We start from the raw sequence: 22,226 nt of genomic DNA on the forward strand, positions 1-22,226 counted from the left end.
CCCCATTCTGCAGATCAGAGACTTGAGGCTTAAAGAGATGAAGTCACATGCCCATGGTCAAAAAGCTAGTGCACGGTAGAGAACGGATTCAGACCTGAATCAGGCCTGGCTGATTCCAGACTCTCCCATTTTTGTTGAAGCCTCTTACCTGCTCTAGACCCAAAGTGGTCTCTTTGAGATTCCAGGCTCCTCCCCCCCAAAATAAGCATGTCCCTTACCAGTAACCACAGCAGGTCTCTGGAAGGACTAGATAAAAACACAGAGAAGTGTTAACCCTGCCTGCCTCACACCTCAGTGCTCCCCCACCCCACCTGCCCTCACCCTCCAGAGGTTCTCCCAGCCCCTGCCTGCCCCATCCCGAGCCTGGAGCCCCAGGCCCCTGTCACTGCCATGCTAAGTCCACAGCCCGTCTGGGCAGCGTGGAGCCTTGTTTGCTGATTGGCAAGTTCACAGTACAGGCCTGTGCTTCTCAGAGAAAAATACAAAACCATAATTGTACCCAGATTAGCTTGTGTTCTTTGTGGAAAGAAACAATACACAGCCTTTGTGTTTAAAGAAAAAAAATATTGAAACAAAAAATTTCCAGTTCACACTCTTTTGAATTGAGAGAAATAAGTAAACACTATTTCCCAAATCTGTGTTCACTGGGAAGCCTCCTTTTATTATATTTATGCAAAAACATGAGCCAAATCTCATCCTATGCCACTATAAAACACATTCGATAATAAAATGCAAACGCTGTTTGCAAAGAATTACAGAGGATCAAGTTCTGGCCTATTGTGAGGAGTAGTTTAAAATTAAGAGTTTTAAGCTTCATGTATCCCAATTTTATCTTGCAATAATCCATGCCTTTAACTTGCCCTGTTTATATTTGCTCCGAATAATGTAGCCAAAATCCACTGAACATTGATTGTGAAAAGGGTAACTCATTATCTGCTTTCACCCAGAAATAACTGAGGAAGAAAGGAAGGTGTTTGCTTGTGTTCCCACAATTCTTCGGAAATATTTGCTTTCAGACATTTTGTAATATTGCGAAGTGTGCATATTTCTGCATGGGAGCTTTGCAATTTTAAAAAGATACCAAAAGGAACAGAAAGAAGGCTAAGGAGGTTTGCACCTGTACCCTGGGTCACAGCAGAGCCTAACCTGTATGCCCACCTGGGGAGTTCTGGGACCCCCCACCACCACCCTGCTGCCCCAGCTCTCCTGGGAGAATTTACATAAAGGGCCAGCAGGGAGGATTTAGGGTGGTTGCTAGAAGGATTTCACACCCTGCACCCTACAGCCATGAAAGGAGTATGGAGAGCCAATCCCCAGTGCTGGGGTGAGTGTGAGGACACTCTGGGGAGGATGGCAGGTGCAGGAAAGCCACCCTATGTCAGAGGAGTCGATGAGTAGAGTTCACTGTGACAGTGAGCTGCCAGCAGCCTCCCTGAGCCCTGGTCAACCAGTAGGGGAGGATGGACTGTCCCAGTATTGCAGGATAGGGTTTAGCTCCCGCACCTGCTGACCAGCTCCCAAGGATGGGGCCCCCAACCCCCCAGTCTCTGCATAAATTATGTGGAATTATGGACCACAGAGGCTCAGACCTCTCCCTTGCTGACCCCCCCAACCCTATTCCCACTCTTCCACCTCTACCTGCCCCTCTCTTTCTTCCCCCATCATCCATCTTGCTCACCGTACCGCTTCCCGTTCCTTCCAACAGTCACACTAAAACTCTCTGACCTTTATGTAGCATTTTTTGCTCTTTCAGATCACTTTTTCTTACATGAATGCTTCTGAAACTGGGGGGCGCACACCCTTGGGGCTCTTGTCCACGGGCCAGGGAGTTTACAGAGCCACGTGACAAACGCTGCCCATCTTGCCCACATTAAAAGTACCCGGTGGTAAGTAACTTAAAACACTCTTTGTGTTGCTAGAAACAACACGGATATATTATGGAGCAGAATGCAAAATGCACATACACTTTTAAGCTAGAGTACAACTTCAAATACATCGTGAGCTTGTGGCAGGCTGCCTATTCAGCTACGCCCTCAAACCCCCCAGGGTACCTGTTTACTCGCTTCTGCCCTTAGGTTTTGCTTTGGTGGAAAAGTTGGAGAAGCTCTGACTCACTTTATCTTATAAAACCCTCACAACAGCCCTTGAGAAAGCAAGGCTGTCTTAGAGAAGGAGGGATAGGGACTCAGAGATGCTGCGAGGATTGGTGATTTCCAAGTCTACAGTGTCCTCCCCAAAACCCATGGCTTCAAAACACATAGGCAAACAGGTGCTTCAGGCCGGTAGAGCTTAAAGCCAGGTGGCTGCAATTCTGACGTCACCCACAAAAACCATCGTCAACCCTGGATCCCCAGCCTCAGAGGCTGAGGGCAGGGAGGCTAGGGTTGCACTCCCCCGTTCTTTCTGGTAAGACTCAAAGGGCAAGAGGCAGACACACAGGGACACGGAGGGCTCTGGCCTCTCCCTCAGTACACAGTGCCGACCGGGCAGGTGCTCCGGCTTCCGGGCCTCTGGGTCCAGGGCTCTGGAGTCAGCTGCCGGATGGTCGGGTAGAGGCAGCATTCGAATCCAGGTCAGCCTGACTCCCAGCCGCACCCCCTTCCCATGCAGCCATACCACCTGAAGCTATGAAAGGAGTCTCGCCTGGGAGTCAGGAGGCTGGAGTCCAGCCCAGCTTCTCCCACAGGAGCTGTGTGGCGGGACAGGTGTCTTCCCCACTCTAGTCCTGGTACAGAGGGTCACTCGTGCACTCAGGGGTCCCAGAGCTCTGGGGTCCAATCCCAGGTTCCCATCCACCAACTGTGTGGCCCTGGCATGTTCTTTCCCTCACCGGAGCCTCAGTTCCTCTTCTGCAAGGGAGCATGCAATCCAGGCCAGGCTCACGGGATTGCCGTGAACACTGAGTGAGCTGATTCAGGCAAGGCATTTAGAAGAGGGCCTGGTACAGAGCAGCGCTCAGTGAAGGTGAGATGTATACCAATGAGGATGAAGAAGAGGGTCAAGTGGAGACCCCAAGGACCCCCGCCCTGGAGGCAGTGTGCCTGATGGGCAGGGGGTGGGGGGGAACCACACAGCCTCCCCCTTTTTCCCACTCCTGCTGTGTAGACTTAAAAGCTGCCCCGTGGTTTGTTCACAGCGGGTGGCAAAGTCGGAGTCATCTGCCACTTCCCCGGTCTTTCCAGGGCCCCGGGCTTTGGTGGGAAAAGCTTTTATGGGAAATCGCTGGCGCCCCCTCCCCCACCCCAGGTGCCTTTGCCAGCATCCACTCAACAGCTACTCACTGAGCATCTCCTCTGGACCAGGCACAGGCCGGGGTGTGGGGGATGCCTCCACGGTGAGCAAAGCCAGACACAGTCCCTGTGGGTCTAGAAGAGAGACAATAAACCCACAGTGCAATGACAGAGAGTGGTCAGTTCTAGGAGGGAAACTAAACCAGAGGAAAGAGATAGCAGTGGGGGAAGGGTGTTAGATAAGGAGCTTCAGGGAGACCTCTCTGATGAAGGAGGAAGTAGTCACCACTGACTAATAATATTTGGCCACTCTAAGCTTCTGAGCACGGCTGTTTCCTTGGCTGGGGGAAACCACTTGGTGTGACGGCCACCCAAGTGACCCCCGCCCCCTCTGAGGAAGAGGAGGAGGGTTTGAGCATGGCTGAAGGGGGCAGCCTGCTATCAGTGGAGTATGAAATTTTTGAAAATGTGCTAGAAGTGATTTTCTGCGAGGAAACTCAGGTTGAGAATAAGCAGCTGGGATTGGTAGGGTGGGTCCAGAGTCCCGATAGGGGTCCAGTACAAGGACAATTGCAAGGTGCAATGTGACTCCGAGTGTGTCATATATGGGAGACAAGAGAAGTCCTGAATCACACGTGGACAGAGAGAGCAGTGAGAAAATCATCTTAAAGCTGGATCCCTCACTTTCCAAATTGTGAAATAATGGCTTGGATTCAAATTTTCCAAGATAAACCCAGTGGTTTTGGGTTTTTTTTTTTTAAGGTTTTTATTTATTTATTTGAGTGAGAGAGAGAACACATGACTGGGGAGGAGGAGCGGAGGGAGAGGGAGAAGCAGGCTCCCCACGGAGCAGGGAGCCTGACATGGGATTCGATCCCAGGACCCTGGGATCATGCCCTGAGCCGAAGGCAGATGCTTCACCGACTGAGTCACCCAGGCACCCAGTGGTTTTGGTTTTTACTGTTAATTGAGATAGAACTATTCTATGTTCAATAGTAGAATCATTGGGAAGTTATTTTAGTATCACATATTTGAATGTTACTGCATAGTACATGTATCAAAGGATCATAATTGCAGACAATCCCAACCAATACAAACACATTAGAACCTTTAAAATAATATTCATAACATTGTAATATTATAAACAATATTTATTAGAAAATAAAGAAGCAAGTTTATAGGATTATCTAAAGAACATTCCTGGTAGAAAAAAGAGCAAGGGCAAAGGCCCTGAGAATGGAACAGGCTAAGGGTTTTGGTTTTATTCTCAGTGTGAGAAGGTAGTTTGTTCTTTAGAGTAATAGATATGGATCATGCCTAGTAAATTCAATCATGCTAATGCAGGCATCCAAGCATTGACCCACCTTGTCCAAGATCACTCACCATTTTAGTTTCTTCCCATCCTTTTGAGACAGAAAAAAAAAAAACCCGAAAGACTACCTAAGAGCCTAGTGCATGTTAAAAGCCCTGTCTTCATTAATAGAAAGAAAATAAACCCCATGAATGAAGGTAGCCTCCTCCTCGTGCTGAACAGTCAGCCGTATTTAATGCACAGATCACAGAGGCAGGTAACTCATACATGGTTAGTAGCAAATGGAAAAATCAAAGCAAAATAAGTTAAAAAGAGACACGGCAAAGAAGAGAACACTGCTCCTAATTCAGCCTTTCAGAACTGCTTCAGGCACCCTGGAGGGCCCGGTGAGATGCCAGGCTCAAGCTTGCCAGGATTTCTGATGCAGGTGTGTCCCCCATGAGAACAGCCACAGCTTCTCCGACACCTCCTGGGAGTTCAGGGGATCACAGTCCAGAGATGGCTGAGGTGACATGGACAGGTGCCACGCGGCTGGCTGTCATGGGAGGTGCCTTATCCGCGTTGTCTCCTTCAAATCCCCCCATATCCTGGGAGGTAGGGATTATCCTTCCCATTTTACAGATAAGAACACTGAGTCCCAGAGAAGTTAAGAAACTCGCTAAAGGGAGGAAGTTTACGTTCATTTGAATCCTGGCCAATTCAGGAAATGTGTAAGCTCTCAGTGGAGAATGGGAGGGAGGTTGGAGGCTGGAAATGATCAGGCGAAGCTTTGGAGAGAGAAAGGGGCAGAAGAGCCACACCTGAGAGGGACAAGACAAGGCGTCTTTCTCCCGCATCTCACTCGGACCTCGTGACTGCTCGGTGGGACAAGGACTGTTAGTCCTACAGTCAAGCTGAGGAAACTGAAATTCAGGGGCCTTGGTGGACCTGCCCAAGGTCGCCGGCCAGGAGCTGAGCCCAGAGTCCAGCCAGATGTAGCCGGCTGCACAGCCCACGGCTGCCCTGTGCTTGGCCATGGCTCCTGGTGGTGGGACCAGGCTGTCCGGATCACAGCACCTGGGATGCAGCCTCAGCTCTTCCAGTGACTTCCTGCGTGACCTTGGGCCGCCCCCCCCCCTCCGCTCTGGGTCTGAGTTTCCCCATCCATAAAATGAGGAGGTGGGTGGGCTGGTCTCCCTCTTAACAGTAAGCCTCTGGGTCTGTGAGAATCAGAAAGCAAAACACAGACCCAGAGTGCTCAATGACTGACTCCTCCTGCCCCAGGCAGCACACAAGAGAGTGCCTTGACTGTGTTCCGCTCTCACCCTGACTCTCTTCCACACCCCCGGCTTTCAGAGCTCCTGGAGGCTCCCACCCTGGAGATCTGCCCCTCATCCTCGCCTTCTCCTCCCTTCTCCTGCCCCCACGTCTGCCCGGCACCAAACCCAGTCCCCTCTGTCTCATTAGCTCCTGCTACATTGACCCCCAAGACGTGTGCCTGGGCTCTATCCCTCTCTGCCTCTCCCGCCAGCCATGCAGAGCCTTATGCCTGGTCCCCTGGCCCCAGTTTCTTCCATGAAATGGCCAGAGGGATCTTTGTTAGACCAGACCTTTTGCATGCTCCAAACCCTTCAAAGGCCCGCAGGGTAAGTCCCTTAGCATGACATCTGATATTCAACACTCTTCAAGATCTGGTGCTAGTCTGTCTTAATCAACTCATTTCCATCCACACCCCTCCTCCTTCTCACTCCCACCTCCACGTCAGCTATGTATTCTGCTTTTCCACCTAACTGCCCGGATATGCTATTCCTCCAGTCTAGAATTTCCAGCTCCCTCCTCTCCTCTCCCCTCCCCTCCCTGACCTGGTCCAATGCCTTCCTCCCAAACGCCCCAGAGAGGTTGCAGTCCTTTCCTTCTCTCTGTTCCCATGAATCTTTTTACAACACTTTGTACAGACCATGATTTATTTGCTTCTGAATCTCCAGTGCCTGGCACGGAGCCTGACATACAGAATGGATGTAGATGCATATTTGATGGATGAATGGAAGTTTGACATCTCATTCCCTTGTGGGCCAGGGATTTGTTCTCGTCTAGAATGTCAAGTTACCCAAGAAAGTTCTGTCCATCACCCAGAGCACTGCTGCCTGCACAGGCAATGCCTCCCAATGTCCCCTTCACCCACATCCAGGCGTCCTGCCAGCTTGGTGCCCGGAATGCTCTCTCTCCCTCCCTGATTTGTGAGGACACTGAGCTTCTCTCTCCTTTCCTCTGTCCACCTTGAACCCCAGGACCCTTGGTCCAGGGGCAGGCCAGAGAGGGAGTAAGATGAAACACCCAGAACTAACTAGTTCCTGAGAGGCACACATCCGTGTTTTAGGAAAGACGTACAACCAGTAAGATCTACCTAAGTGAAGATCCATCCAACAACGAAAGCCCAAAAATGAAAGCACGTCAAATGACAAGGTTGATCTATGGCTATTTCTGGGGGATGACCATGGCCTCTTGTAAAATGAGAGGTTCCGAGGGAGATCCAGTGTGTATGATCTGAGTCCATCCTGGCAAACATGGAAGACTCTGAACGGCTACACACCAAAATGTCAAGGGGTCTATTTCTGGATGGGGGAGATTATGGATTATTTCTATGTTTGTCTTTAAACTTTTACACTGTCTGACTTTTTTTTTTACAAAGAGCATGAATTTTTATGTTCAGAAAAACAATAATGTTGTTCTTCATATTGGAGGAAGAGGGCAGAGGGGAGGGGAAAGGAGGAAGACAAAGGTAACCGCCCCCAGAAGACCCTCAAAGCTTCTCCTCTCAATCCACATGAGGAGCCCAGGCCCAGGAAAGACTCCCAGAGCTTGACTCCAGCACTCACCGCAGACCCTAATCTCCTGCCTCCAGGATACTCCTCCAGGACCACCGTTCCTGCAGGGATAACGTGCAGCCCCAACTCCTGGCTGATGCTTATGAGTCAGAGAGCTCATCGAGACTGTTGGCTCAGACTAGCCTCCTTGTTCATCTGACTCTGAACAAAACACCAGGGCAGGAACCCAACCCCTTGCAATGGTACCCATGAGGGGGGACTCATGCAGAGACACCACACCAATGGTCAGCTTGGCACCATCTGAAGAACATTCCAGGCACACGACGGGAACCCGGGATGGAGGGTTCAAATTGGTTAAAATGTGGACATGGATCTGCAGGGCTCTGGGGTTCCCTACAGAGCCTGCGGATCCTGGCCTCTCACCCCACCCTAGTGTCTGCGTCGCACTGACCTGGTTAGTTAACTCCCCTGACCTGTTTCCTCACCTAGAAAGTGGGCCTAGTAATAATACAGGCATCACAGGTCGAGTGAGAAGGCTGAACCAGGCTACATATGGAAAGCACTTAGCGTGGTGCCTGGCACGTGGTGGCATTCAATAGATGATAGCTTTTATTACTGTTGGCAGAGCTGTCCTCATCCTGCAGTGGGTAGGTCATAAACATGCCAAGGCCACTGGCAGTCCCGCTAACAATGGGAGCCCAACGTGTCCTCATCGGTTACCATTAGGAGGCTGGCAACGCCTGAGGGACTCTGACAGAGGGAAAATCGATTGGGGTTCATGCACAGAAGAAATAACTACATTTGTCAGGGGAGGATTGTTGCACAGGAGAAATATGAAGGGCTCCTTTCAGCTCATCCTCTTTCCTCCTTGAGAACATCTAGCCTTATTAAAAATATAATGAGGAGCATGGTTGCCACCTTCATCATGGCTAGTTGGGAAGCAGAAGACACCACGGCAAAGGAGGGAAGAAAGGAAACCATCTGTCTACGGGGGCCGAGGCCTCAGGACGTTCCTCAGGAGCTGCACAGAGAGAAACCATGTGTGTGCTAAGCACCCAGAGCTCTGCAGCCAGGAGTCAGGTGCAGGGACCCCATGTGGGTCCTCGACATCTTGGGAGCCTTTTATGGTCCTGGATCATCTTTTGGTACCTGAACCTCTCCTCTTGCTTCCTGAATTGCATATGTCCCAGCCTATGGCTCTCAGCTCATATCTACATGGATGTTTCCAGCCTACCCTGGCCAGTCCCATCCAGGGGTCAGAACCTGTATTTTTTATTCAGTCCCCAGATCTGCGTGGATGCCCACTGTGTGTTGGGAAAGACACCGAGATGGAACTGATGTAGACCCTCGGGGCCATGTCCTCTAGTCAATGAGATGTGGCAGGTGCACAACTAAGCCCAAATCATGTCAACCCATCATGTCATGCTTCAGCTGAAAAGTCTTCCAGGGCTCCCTATTGCCCACATGACGGTATCCGAATGCTTGAGCATAGTTTCTGAAACCTCTCACGATCAGTCATAACTGACCCGCTCCATCTCAACTCTGGCCCCATTCCTCCTCCTCCCCAGCATTCAGCCTCCCCTGCTTCAGCCTTGCTAAGCACCAGCCTGTTGCTGCCTTGGGGTCTTTGCCCATGCTGTACTCCTCTCCCTTTGACAAACTTCTCCCCCTCCTTTAATACCCTATTCAAGTGTCCTCTCCTCCACCTATCTTCTCAAGCAACCCCCAAAACTCTTGGTCTCTTTTACTTCTTTGTTTCCAGAACAGTGGATACAAATCTTTGTTCCATTGTTTGTCATACCATTTTATATATTTTTGTATGCTCATCTTCCCCATGAAGCCGTGAGCTTTTTGAAGGCAAGGTCAATGTCCTATTAACACCTTAACAATATAAAGTACCTGGCACACAGTAGGGGTTCAATAAATGTCTAATAAAATACAGATAGACAATAAATATCAGAAAAAGTGCTCAACCTCCTTAGTAGCAAGAGTAATGCAAATGATAACAAAAATGAGGTGCCATTTTCACCCACTGGAGATAGAAAAATTGTAAAAGATTGATAATATTCAGTTCTGATGGAGATGGAAGGGCATGGGCTGGTGGGGGCAGGAATTGCTACCATCTTTTGGAAAAAACTATAGCTCCATGTGCTGACAATTAGAATGTGTATACCTGTTGATTATCCAATATCACTACTGTGAATTTATCCTATAGAAATAAAAGCACCAGCATATAAGCTGTGGTAGTATCTATTGCTATGTAACAAATTGCCCCCCCAAAACTTAGGGCCTTGAAACAACACACATGTATTATCTCACAGTTTCTGTGGGTCAGGAATCCAGGCACTGGGTCTTCTGGCTCTGGGTCCCTCACATGGTGTCCACCGGGGTTGTAGACATCTGAAGGCTTGACTGTGGATGGATCTGTTTCCAAGCTCACTTATATGGTTGTTGGCAGAATTCAGCTCATCCAGGGCTTTTGGGCAGAAGTCCTCAGTTCCTCACCAGTGGTGGACCAGAGGCCATCCGCAGTTCTTTGCCAGGTGGCCTTGTCTATGAGAGCAAACACATGAGCAGAGCCAAAGAGAAAATACCAAGAAGACAGACATTGGCATTTTTCGCAACCAATCACAGAAGTGAATCCTATTAATTTTGCTGTATTCTATTCAGGAGAAGCAAGTCACTAGGTCCAGCTCTCATTCAAGGTGGGGAGAATACACAAGGGCATGACTATAGGAGGTGAAAGTCATTAAGGGTCTACCAAAGGGCATGCACATGCATGCATGTGGATGCGTGTGCGTGTGTGTGTGTGAGCATGAATCATGAAGAAAGAGATGGAAAACTGGGGAAAGAACACCCCAAACCCTTGGCAGGGGTTACTGGGGAGAGAAACAGGTTTGGATAGGTAGGAAAAGTGGGAGGAGCAGATTCTTGATTTTTTTAAAAATAAATCTCTATTTTGTTTGACTTTTAAAATAAGTAGACATTCCTTTTACAACTTAAAAATTAAATGAATAATAATACAAGGTAACCAATGCCAAAAGTGTCTGGGGAATTGAAAGAGGGAAAATTCATCCTAGCTTGGAGAGAGGTGGGGAGAATCAGGGGAGGCTTCACAGAGGAGCTAGTGTTTGAAATGAGCCTTGAAATATGAGCTGGGTCGGGACATGCAGAAACGGCAGGGAGGACATGAGGAGGGAAGAGCACAACGGAAGGCATGTTAACTGTCCCAGGGCCCAAGAGTGGTCAAGGTGACACAGGTAGACAGAGCATAAGCACACAGCTGAGGCTCCCAGGCCAACCTGGCATGTGTCTACCTGGATTTCTCCATCCCTGAGTCCAAGGAGCTGCAGAAAGTTCTGTAGAAACTTTGACTGCAACTGAATCCCTGGGCCTCTGCAGAAGGTTCTAGACCTTTGTACTTACTCATACTGCTTCTAAACTCAAGCCACAGCACTGGTCCCATTCTGAGAGGCCCAGGGGCAAAGCCCTTAGGAGCCTGAACCCATCCAATTGGTTCTCCCCAGAAGGATACAGCAAAGGAAGGAGAAATGTCAACATTGTGCTTCTCTCTCCGTGGCTCCCCTTAAGGGAGCCCTCCCAAAGACAGAGTCCACACTGTGGACTGTTCTGTGGGGCAAAACCCTTTACATCTCCTTGGCCATTAATGTCATTAAATTCACCAACCCACCTCCAGAGAAAACTGGCTCTATCAGTACCACAGGCCTGGGGCCAGCCCAGTTCAGTTATCACTTGGACAAAAGGGAAATTAGAACCACAAGGCTGGACCCCAGAAAAGGGTCTTGGTTATTTATGTAAATGTAAACCACAAGAAAATTCATCCTTCAAAGACTCTCCCTGATCACCTGCTCTGGGACAGGTCCCACGCTGGGCACCAGGGGGGAGGAGAGACTGAGACCCAGCTCCCTGACCTATAGGGGCTGTATAGGGGTCAAGAGACATGAGTTAAACCATCCCAGAGTCGGATGGTGTGGACCATAAGGGAGGTGAGGAATCCAAGATGTTTCACAAAGGGGAGGAGGTGCATGGACTGGGTTTTGAAGAGTGAGTAGGAGTTTGGTGGAAAGAAAGGGAGGACAGGCACTTCAAGCAGAGCTAACAGCACAGGCCAAGACATGGCATCTGGACCAGCAGTTCAGTGTGGCCAGAACTTGAAGGAGGAGATGGCAGGGGAGGAGACAGGATTGGCAAAAGGTGAAAGAGGAAAGGTAGGTTGGGTCAGCCAGTGAGGAGTTTATAAGGCCAAGTGTAACTCAGGGACCTGTGGCTAATTAAAGATGCTTGTAGGAAGCAGAACCTCTGGAGAGAGATCCTGGGGGTGGAGGGGGAAGGAAAGACCAGACAGGGAAGAGACTTTCACTTACATCCTTCAGGGTTTTTAATAACAAATATGTATTACTATTTAATATATTGTTAGTATTTTAAACTTTCTCTCTTAGCTAGGATCACAAATAATTCACTATAGCTGCCATTTATCAGACTCATGCACATGATCTTGCTCATCCTCACACTAGCTCTCTGAGAAAGGTACTATTATCCCCACTTCCCAGACGAGAAACTAAGGCTTGGGAGAACAAGCAACGCTGAAGGTCACACACGCAGGGAGGCAAATACACCAGAATTTGAACCTGGGTCTGCTGACCCCAAGTTCATACTCCCGACACTCCACTCCGTAGCCTCCTGGGAGCATACAGGAGAGGGAGGGGAGTTCATCACTTTCACAATGGCCCTGAAGCCGGAAACAAAGCACATACTTGGGACAGCAGAGCCACATTCAAACCCTCTGGAGAGGACAGTGCCCTGGGCACAGAGCCAGGGCGCCAGGATGGAGTTTATCAGGTGCAGATGTGAAATCCTGGACTTGGAAGCAAAGCCCTGCCCAAGGAGAGGTGGGAAATGTGCGTCCTACCTGGGACTTGCACACCCTGTTGAGGTGTGCACACCCGGAGGCTAGACCTGCATCCCACTGGGGGTGGCGGACAGTTGGCTGACTGGGGATGAGCTCCAGGCTGACTTCAGTCCATGCCTGCGGGGACTCCCTGCCTCGTTTGTCCTCATGGTCATCTCTGCTCGTGTCTACTCTGGGGGCCCTGATGAAGCTGGAGCCCAGCCCTGTAGCACCCCAACCAAGAGACAAGCTGAGATGGGGCTGGGGTTCTTGGGGAGGTGGAGGAGCCCACTGTGTGACTTCGGGGAATTTCCCTAAGTGAGCGGTTTTTAAGTTTGTTAAGCCAAAGCCCCTTCTCCTGGATTGCATCTTATCTAGAACCCAGTACATTAACTAGGTAATAAGCGGCTTGGGGAGGGGGCGGGGCAGACTTCCCGCAGGAGTCTGGAAGGACTTGCTGGTCTTCCTACGTGCCGCCCCCGCCCCCAGGTCCCTTAACACAGTGTGAAACCCACTGAACTAGATCCCTTTGCAAAACCCCTGGCTCAGAAAATGCTCTGACCCTTTAATCCCTAGTGAATAATCATAGAGCACACTAACACCTACTGAGCACTAACTATGCGCCAGGCACTAAGCTACGGGCTTCACACAAATCTCATTTAATCCTCATCAGAAACCTATGAAATGGGTTCTAGCACCTGGCAGAGACTGCCCGCTGCCCGCCAAACTCTCTTCTTCCGTTCCTTGAATGACAACTGAAGCCGGACACACGGCCAGACTACATTTCCCAGCGTCCTTTACAGCGAGGTAGAGCCACGTGACCAGGCTCTGTCCAATAGCACGTGAGCAGAGGTACTGCGTCACTGCCAGCCCGGGCGGTGAAGGGAGTGAGTGGAGCCCCCACCTTCTCTCCACCGCCTGCCTCTGGCACGGACAAGGGCCGCCGGAGCGGCTGTAGGAGCCTGGCGTTGAAGTGGTGGGTTGGGGTTCCTGAATTTACCCAGTGTGGCAGCGCCCTCTGCTGACCTGGAGCCCACCCACCTGTGCCATTACCTGAGAGAAATTTCCACTCGTTTTTAGCCACCACAGTGTCCATGGGTCTGTGGGGCACTGTCTGACTTTCCAGATCCTCAGTGCTCGGAGGAGGAAGGCGGAAGACATGAAATAACTTTATAAGATTATCTAGAGTGCGGCAGAATCTGGAGCCATTGAATCTGACCCTAAAGTGCCTGCCCTCAATCCATGACACCCACCCCTGGGGGGTTATAAAATTAGTAATGCACAAACCTGGAGCCACCAAGATGTCCTTCGGTAGCACAGGTGAGTGGAGAAGTAAACTGTGGCATGTCCAGACAGTGGAGTTATTCAGTGATAAAGAGAAATGAGCTATCAAGCCATAGGAAGACATGGAGGGACCTTAAATGCAAATCACTAAGTGAAAGAAGCCAATCTGAAAAAACTAGGTGCTGTATGATCCAAATGCATGACATTCTGGAAAGGGCAGAACTATGGAGACGGTGGTTGCCAGACATTCAGGGGGAGGGAGGGATGAATAAGTGGAGCACAGAGATCTTTAGGGCAGCGAAACTACCCTGTATGACACTGTAATGGTGACATTTGTCAAAACCCACAGAACATACAACACAAGAGTGAACCCCAATGTAAACTAAGGACGTCAGTTAATAATAATGTATCAACTTTGGTTCATCAATTATAAAAAATGTACCACACCAATGCAAGATGTACATAATAGGGAAAAGTGGGGAGGGGGTATAAGGGAAAATCTCTGTGCTTTCTGATCAATTTTCCTGTAAACCTAAAACTTCTCTAAAAATAAAGTCTATTAATTTAAGTATATAAAAATTTAAATAAATATATACAGCTTCAAGGAAAACTCATGTATGAAAAAATTAATACTATTTTGCCACATGCAATACACTTTGATTAGCACCCAGTTAATTTTCCCAGCAAGCTGTGATGTGGGTACTGTTATTATCTCATTTCTCAGATGAAGAAATTGAGGCTCAGAGAGGCCAAGTAATTTGCCGAAGCCAAAACTCCCATTTCTTTGGGAACTGCTACCTCCACCTTCCACTGATGGAGGTTTGCCCTCACTAAAACAGGGCTCCGATTCCCCAGCCCAGAAGAGCCTGCATGCAGGTGACAGTGTGCCAGGCCATGTGGATAAAGGCTCACAAGAGCCCCATGAGGGACACTACAAGGTCATGGGTCACCTAGCAAACTAGCCCCCCAGCCCCCCTGTGCAGTGCTCCTTCATCTGCAGAGCACTCACTCAGAATAGATCAGTGCCCCAGCGACACTCAACACACACACACACACACACACACACACACACACACACACACACACACACACACTTCCACTTTGTCATTGACTCTCTAACATACAGGCTTTGGAGATCCAGGGGACGAAAGGCCCTTCAGCACTCACACAAGCCAGCATTTCTCACCAAGAACAGAGGGTCATTCGGGGACATTTTTTTTTTTCCTGGAGATTGTCAAGACATCCTTCAAAATGCATAACCACACCTGCACATTAGCTCAAGGCGTCACTTTCCCCGCTCTCTGTAACCCCTGGAGGGGAACTGAAGGAATGTATCAAATTCTTAATTTAAGAAAAAAAAAATCCCTGGCGCCTGCATGCGGCAGAAGGGCCATTTCATATGTTGGAGGCGTTATGAAGAAAGTAGCTGCCTGGAAAATCCCGACTGACTGCAGTTCCTGGGATGCTCTGCCTCCCCGTAAAAGAAATAGGACCTGATCCAGCTTTGGTGCTTAAAGAACATAAATGCAGGCCAGGGACAGCATGATGTCTGTCAGGGCTGTAGACCATCCATTACCTTTTGGCAGGGTGAGATGATTTGGAACCTACTGAGTTTTATTAAACATGCCGGCTCTGTTCCACTGTAAGTGGCAGGGACAGCACTGGGGCTTGGGGCAAGCAGGCCCAAAAGCTGTCAATGCCTTTAAAAATGAGGGGCCCCTGGGCTACCATCCCCCTCCTCTGGAAGGGCCCACCAAAACTCTGAGATCACACAGGCCCCACCATTTCCTAGCTGTGTGATCCTGGGTATGCTACCTAACCTCTCTGAGCCTTCATTTCTTCCTCTGAAAACGACTGACAAATGATGACAGAATCTAATGAGATAACGCAGGTCAAACACATGGCACATGGAAACGTTCAGTAAACATTAGTGATTTCGTGGTAATGACGATGATGTGAGAGCTTGCCAAGTTCTTACAGATGATCTCATCCAATCCTCTCACTCTGAAGATGGGAAGGTTGAGGCCCAGAGAAGGGAAGAGACTTGCCCAAGGTCACCCAGCAAGCTGGAAGAGCTGGGGACTAGAACCCATATCCTTGTTTCTTAGACGAGAGCTTTCTCCACTGCGCACACTGGTCACAATCTGAGAATATCTCAGACATATAAAGACTATGCCAACAGCCATGTGAGTTCTGTAGCAGAAGCCAGGCCTGGGATGTCCCCTTCCACCAGCTCACCTGGAGTTCCTGCTCAGCTGCCCTAAGGGCTAGGGCCTGCCTTGGCCCCTCTGTGTGATCAAATGGTTGACAGAAAGTGAGGAGAGTGGAAGGGAACCCTTCTCCCTTATGCCCGATGTCTCTGTTCCTAGAGAAGCCAGCAGGAGGTGACCTGGGTGGGTGGGTGGGTCATCAGCTCTCCAACCGAGCTCTGCCTTCTTAAACTCCACTCCAGAAGTTAGCCCTTTGCTGCTCAGGCCTCCTGGTGGGTGCCTCTGATCTTCAGGACTAAACCAAGCATTGAACCTTTGCAGGGGCTCTGCATAGACACTGGAAGATCCTGGCCACAAACCTACCAGAGGGGCCTTGTCTGCAGGGGTGGCATTGTCCAGGGTCCTCCAAAACCACTCCTTCGTGTCCCTTTCTGAGTCCTTCTGAGTGGGCAGCTGGCTTTACTACCCTCCTATCTGGGGAGCACAGATGGGTCAAGGCTCTGTCCCTGTGAATAGAAGAGGATGGGATCCAGGCAAGTGCCCTGGCTGGGTTTGCTGGGGTTTGGAGAGCATGGCTAGCCTATGTTCCTTTCCTAAATGTATCCATCATTATCAGCCCCCCAGAGCCTCTACTGAGTGGAACCAGCCATGTTCTGTATCACCGGACCCCGTCACCACCTGGCCACAGCTCATTGGCCAAGAAGGGAATACCTGCCTCAAAGACAGCTCATCCATTAGCTGGACAGTCATCCTGTGAGCAGGCCACAGTCATATATGGAAGAATTTGAACTAAGAGATCTGGAGTCAACGCTATGTGGATGGTGGGGAAAGGTAGTGTGAAGGTAGGGCTGCTTAGAGAGTCATGTGATCTCAGAAAGCTGAAAGAAGGAAGATAGTTTTACAGGGGTGATGGAGTGCTGGTGCTGATGAAGGTGGCGAGGGAGAATCCCCGAGGGACCTCTGCAGAGTGCTCAGGCAGGAATGCAGGCCAGATGCTCAGACTAATGGAAATCAATATTAATTAGGGTTCCTTTCCCCCAGCAAGGTGGGAAGATTCCCCAAAGAGTCCCGAAAGAGAAGCACCGAGCCACCATGGTGTCCACAAAGCAATGAAAGCTAAAGGTATTCATGAAAGAGGTTGGCATTAATCCCTAGGAAAGGAGATGCACACAAGGCCCCCAGATATAAAAGGAGTAGGTCCCTGGGGTTGAGAACTGATGGAAACAAGAGAAATTCTCTCAAACGCTGAACCAGAGCTCAGCCATGGGCTAAAGGCCATGGCTTCCTTACCTCTGGCTGCTATTTTCCAGCACCTGGATGGGTATTTCTTTCCTGTGGAAAGTAGGAGACATTTGGAAGTTCGGTTTCTGAAAATGCACCAAAAGGGCAGGAGAGACCCTTCTGCCTTTTTCTTGTGTTTAGAACGAAGACTGACTGAATGGTCTCAGCTGGAGCAAGAGAGAAGGGAGGCTTTTTGCAATGAGAAGTTGCTGTGGGTGATCAGTCCGCACAGAAAGCTGAGGGACCCCCTGAGTCATTACTGCTAATGAAGTTAATTGGGGAGGAAGCCTGGAAGGAGTTGGCATAATGGCTTGAAGAAAAGATACCTGGCCGCAAGACCTGGCTCACTTCTTGGGGTAGGTCTCATGTAGCTATGTCTGGCAAATTGGGGTTATATCCATTAACAGCCAAGGCTTCTGTGGCTGGAAATAGCCCAACCCAATCCCAAAAGCTAAGCCCCAGGATCTAAACAGAGTAGGATCAGACACTGGAAGCATCTCCCAGCCCCCCAAAATTCCACAGTCAATATGGGCAAAGTAAGGAAACGTCCTGTGAGCTGCTGCTGAAGAATCTACTCAGGTAGCCTGGGTAGCCTGGTTCCTCCTCCCTGGGGCCTTGGTAGGGCACTGAGAACACCGGGAGATCAGCAGAGAAGGAAGACCATGCTCTGGAGGGCCACAGAAGTGATACGTATAAACTCAACGATCTGATTTGGACAACTGCTCCTCCTCCCTCTCTGTGGGGGCTTGGGGATGACGGAAGAGGTGGACGGAGGTCACAGGATCCACGAGGATATGGAAGGCAATAATTCACAAGCTCGGGGGACAGGCTGGACTTGAAGATTTCCCTTATTTCCAAACATGAGGTGCCACACTCTGGAAAGAAAAGAGGACAATGTTTGGCTTTATTCCTTCTTCACATGCCTCATTCAGACAATGTCTTAGCCTGAATCCAACCATCCCCAAGGCCAGTTCTCCCCAAGCAGATGGGCTGCAAGCTTGACAACGCAGCCAGGGCTGGAGCCACCTATCTCCTTTACATGAGTGGGCCTGATGTCTGCCTGAGCGAAGCACCTGCTTGCAGGGGCATGGGGGATTGTATTATTAGCGTTTCGTGACCTGTGGGAGCAGATTAGGAGCCATTGAGCTGTAGGATTATCCATGGATCCCACTACCCATTCACCACTCCAGCTGTGTTCCCAGGAAGGCGATCTGGAGAGGCCCAGAGACACTGGGATGGTGAGGGTTGCTGTGCACGCAGCCTACTGAGCCATGCCCACGGGGGATCAGCAACACAGAACAGATGTACCCGGGGCCGCTCCCTGCAGGCACCATCCATCTCTCTGGACACCATGAGATCAGCCCTGTGATGTGATCAGAATCCCATTCTTGACCACCACCTTCCGGCTCCATTCAATTTCCCTCTTCGTGCTTCGGCCTTGGGTTCATGGGTGACTTGGCCTAAACTTTCTGATAAGTGCCTGCCTACACCCAGAAAGGCTGACCTTCCCCCGTTCCAGGAGGCTTTTCTAAGGCCTGTGCTTTTTCCACTTACTCATTCCACCCATCTTGGCTAGAATTAGACCCAAAGTAGCAGTTCCCTCAAACCAAAGATAGGCACGATCTCACAGAGGCCTCTCTTTCCAGCCAAATCAGATGGCCAGCAAGTGTCCAGGGTTTTGCAGACCCCACCTCCATGGGGCCTGCCTCTGGGCCCACGTGATGATCTGCCCCATAACACTCCCTCATCTTCCCTGGGAAGCTGTGACCCACCCCCGGCCATGGCCCATTGCCTTCCCCCACCTACTAACGACAGTAACAATAAAGCCAAAGCCGGGCACTGCGCCAAGTGTTTCACATAAATAACTCAGAGAATTTTCACAATTACCCTGAGGGTAGGTATTTTCCCCATTTTACAGGTGACAAAATGGAAGCTCATAGATTTACCAAAGGGCACCCAGCTAACAAGTGGCAGAACAAGGATTCTAACTCATGCCTGTTTGTTTAACTCCGAAGATAGGGCTCTTCACCCTGGTCTAGACGTCTGCCAATGCCCTGAAGCTCCCACAGAAGGGGTCAGGCCTTTCCACATTTGGAGCCTACATGGCCACTTCCTGCCCCTGCAGACCTTTGACTCAAGTAGATCTCTCCCCTGCCCCCTCACTAGATCTCGGGCTCTACATTCAGCGCCAGTAGGTACCCTACAAATATCTGACAACAAAGGGATGAGTTAGCAAACCCTTATGTTTCCATCCCAGATTCAAGTGTATACCTTGACTACTCCAGGGCAGAGAAGACCGGACCCAGCTCCTTTTGTAGATGCTTTCTCTTGAGGGGGGGTCTCAGGACCTTCTCTCTGGGCACCCTCCCTCTTGTGTCATGCCAGAATTCCTCTATACATTTTCAAGTTTTCTTCCTTCAAATATTTGATTCAACAAACACCTATTAAGATCTACTGCATGCCAGGCTCTAGGGACTCAAAGATGAATCACAAACCACCTGCCCTCCTGAAGCTCACTGTCCAATGGCCAGGGAGGAAGACCCAAACATAGTAACAGGAACTCAGGTCAAACTAAGACACCACCTGTGAGGCTTGGAAATGCTGTGAGAGAGGCTATCAGGCCAGGATCTGAGCCATCCTCTGGTCCTGAAATCAAACCTCTGCCTTTATCACAAGCCCCCCAGTCAGGCACTCCCCTGCCCCTGCCTCCTTTCTCTCTTTAGTTCCAAGACGGGGTGGAAAGATCACCAAAGCCCTTATGGCCTCTCGTAAGCATCATGCCCAAGATGTCACAGGGTGAGTTTGCAGGAAAAGCTCAGGGGGTTAGGAGATGCTGAGCTCTGCCTGAGCCCTACGGTTGTATTAACAGAAGATTAGGCCCACTCATAGGAGGTGATTGTCCATCTAGACCCCAGGTTGAAACTCAAATGCCCAGGTGCCAAGCAGCCTCTAGAGCAAATGGTGAAGGGGCTAGGTGTAAGTGTTGGGAAAGAAGCACAGCTTGGCCTGGTTTGGACTGGGGCAGGCTGCCCCAGGTCTGCCCCAACATGGCCAGCCTCCAATCAGCCCAGCAAGAGCTCTGTCCTGTGGGAATGCAGGCCCAGGGTGGCCTGGTCATACTCTCAAGCGTTTTTCTTATTCTTGAGTGTTTCCGTTATCTACTGTGGTGTAAAAAAGCAGCCCCAAGTTTAGTGGCTTAAAGCTACCCCAAGGGGAGGAGGACTGGGAAGGGGGTGTGTAACAGGGACAGAGTTTCTGGCTGGGCTGACCAAAAGCCTCTGGAGATGGATAGTGATGATAGTCGCACAGTGATGCGAATGTACTTAATGCTGACCTGGAGGCTTCAAAGCGGCTGGAAAGGTAAATTTTCTGTTATATATATATTTAGCACACTAAAAAGTGGCAAATTTTATTAGTGCTAAGTTAATAAAGTTGATAAATATTTTAAATTTTCAATTATTCTCATCAGATGACACTAAATCTCACTTAGTGTAATTTTAACTGACTATGCAATGCAACATAATGGCAAATCGATCCACTAATAGAAACACAAAGAAAATATTTTCTTTGCAAAAAAAAAAAAATGCCCCTGCAATGATTTCTTGTATTTTTATATTTATTATTTTTCATTTTGTGTTGACCAGGGCTCCTCGATTCTCCTTCACGTCGCCTCTCAGCTGGGTTTCTTCCCAAGCATGTCAGTCTCAGGGTGCTGAGAAAGGGAACAGAAGTTGCAAGACCTCTTGAGGCCTAGTTTTGAAGCCACGTGATACCACTTCCACCAGCATCCAGCCATGGGGGCAGAACCAAGGTGAGTGCCTTGAGAGAAGGCATCTATTATAGGAATCAGACCTGACACAATTACGGGAGGGGCTAAGGAAGCGAAAGTCAGGAAGAAAAGTCGGAGGGCAAGAGAAGGAGCCACTAACCAGAGAAGCCAGGTGCCCCCAGCATCAAGGTGGGACCGTGAAGGGGGAGCTGATGAAGAGGTCGGAGCAGAGCTCCCAACTCCGTGGGTCTGCAGCCAAGTGTCTGCTGGTGGGCTGAGCTGAGGGTCAGTGGGGGAGGCAGCCAGAGGTAGGAGCTGACCACAGAGGGAGGAGAGAGGGACAAGCTGAAACCCGCTGGACACCTCTGCATCTGCCACTCCTCCTATGATGACCTTCAAGAGTAATGGCCACCATGTCCCTTCCACCTCTCAGTCTTCTGCGGCTTCCTCTTTGGCCAACTCTAATAGGGGTCTGCCCAGGGAAGGGGAGTCCGGGTTCACCAAGTCCACTCAGTATAAACCACCACAACCAGTGCATTTATGGGGACGACAGAGTAGAAGGTTCGAGATCAGCGTTGTCCTGACAACTCTAGGAGGTATGCTCTCCAGACATGGCAGGGGCCTCCACCCCATAGGGCAGACTTGTTTTAAGCACCCCCAAAAAAGAAGACGTAAGGAAGGCAATACAGAGCCTTAGAAACCCAGGCAGACCTGGGTCTGGTCCCAGCACCTCAGCGTACCAGCTGCGCGAGTTTAGACAAGTTGCTCCAGCTCTCTGAACCTCAACTTCTCTATCTTAAAAATATAAAACAAGGGGCACCTGGGTGGCTCAGTCGTTAAGCGTCTGCCTTCGGCTCAGGTCATGATCCCGGGGTCCTGGGATCGAGTCCCACATCAGCCTCCCTGCTCAGTGGGAGCCTGCTTCTCCCTCTCCCACTCCCCCTGCTTGTGTTCCCTCTCTTGCTGTCTCTCTATCTGTCAGATAAATAAATAAAATCTTTAAAATATATATATATATATATATATATACACATATATAAAACAAGAGCCCCAGCTTCATGGATTTGCACCTGGCATGGTGCCTGACGCCACCGTTGGTACTCATTACACTCCATTTCCCTTTCCCCCAATTCCTAGGAGTAGCTGCACCTACCATGGGCCAGGTGCATAACGGAAAGCACAAGAAATATCTGCTTAATTGTGCAATTTCCCTGAGGGCAGATTTTGGCTGAGATAAAGGGGAGCTAGCACCATAACCACTCAATCCTGGCAGGGGCTCCATTTGGGGGAGGTAGCTTCTCATTGAAAGAGGTATGCAAGCCCATTGGGAAATGAGTTGGACTGGCTGAGTTCTGAGAACTCCTACGGCTCCAATAAATTATGACTCGACAAAACCTCAATGAGTTTATGAAGCATTTTCCCCATCA

General features: G+C 49.8%; 1 pseudogene; it reads left to right on the forward strand.

Moving 5' to 3' along the window:
* The first annotated feature begins 3,647 nt into the window (after positions 1 to 3,647).
* On the forward strand, positions 3,648 to 3,933 carry LOC113913274 (annotated as a pseudogene).
* Positions 3,934 to 22,226: the final 18,293 nt, after the last annotated feature.

This window comes from Zalophus californianus, chromosome 4, assembly GCF_009762305.2.
Source record: "Zalophus californianus isolate mZalCal1 chromosome 4, mZalCal1.pri.v2, whole genome shotgun sequence".
NCBI lineage: Eukaryota > Metazoa > Chordata > Mammalia > Carnivora > Otariidae > Zalophus > Zalophus californianus.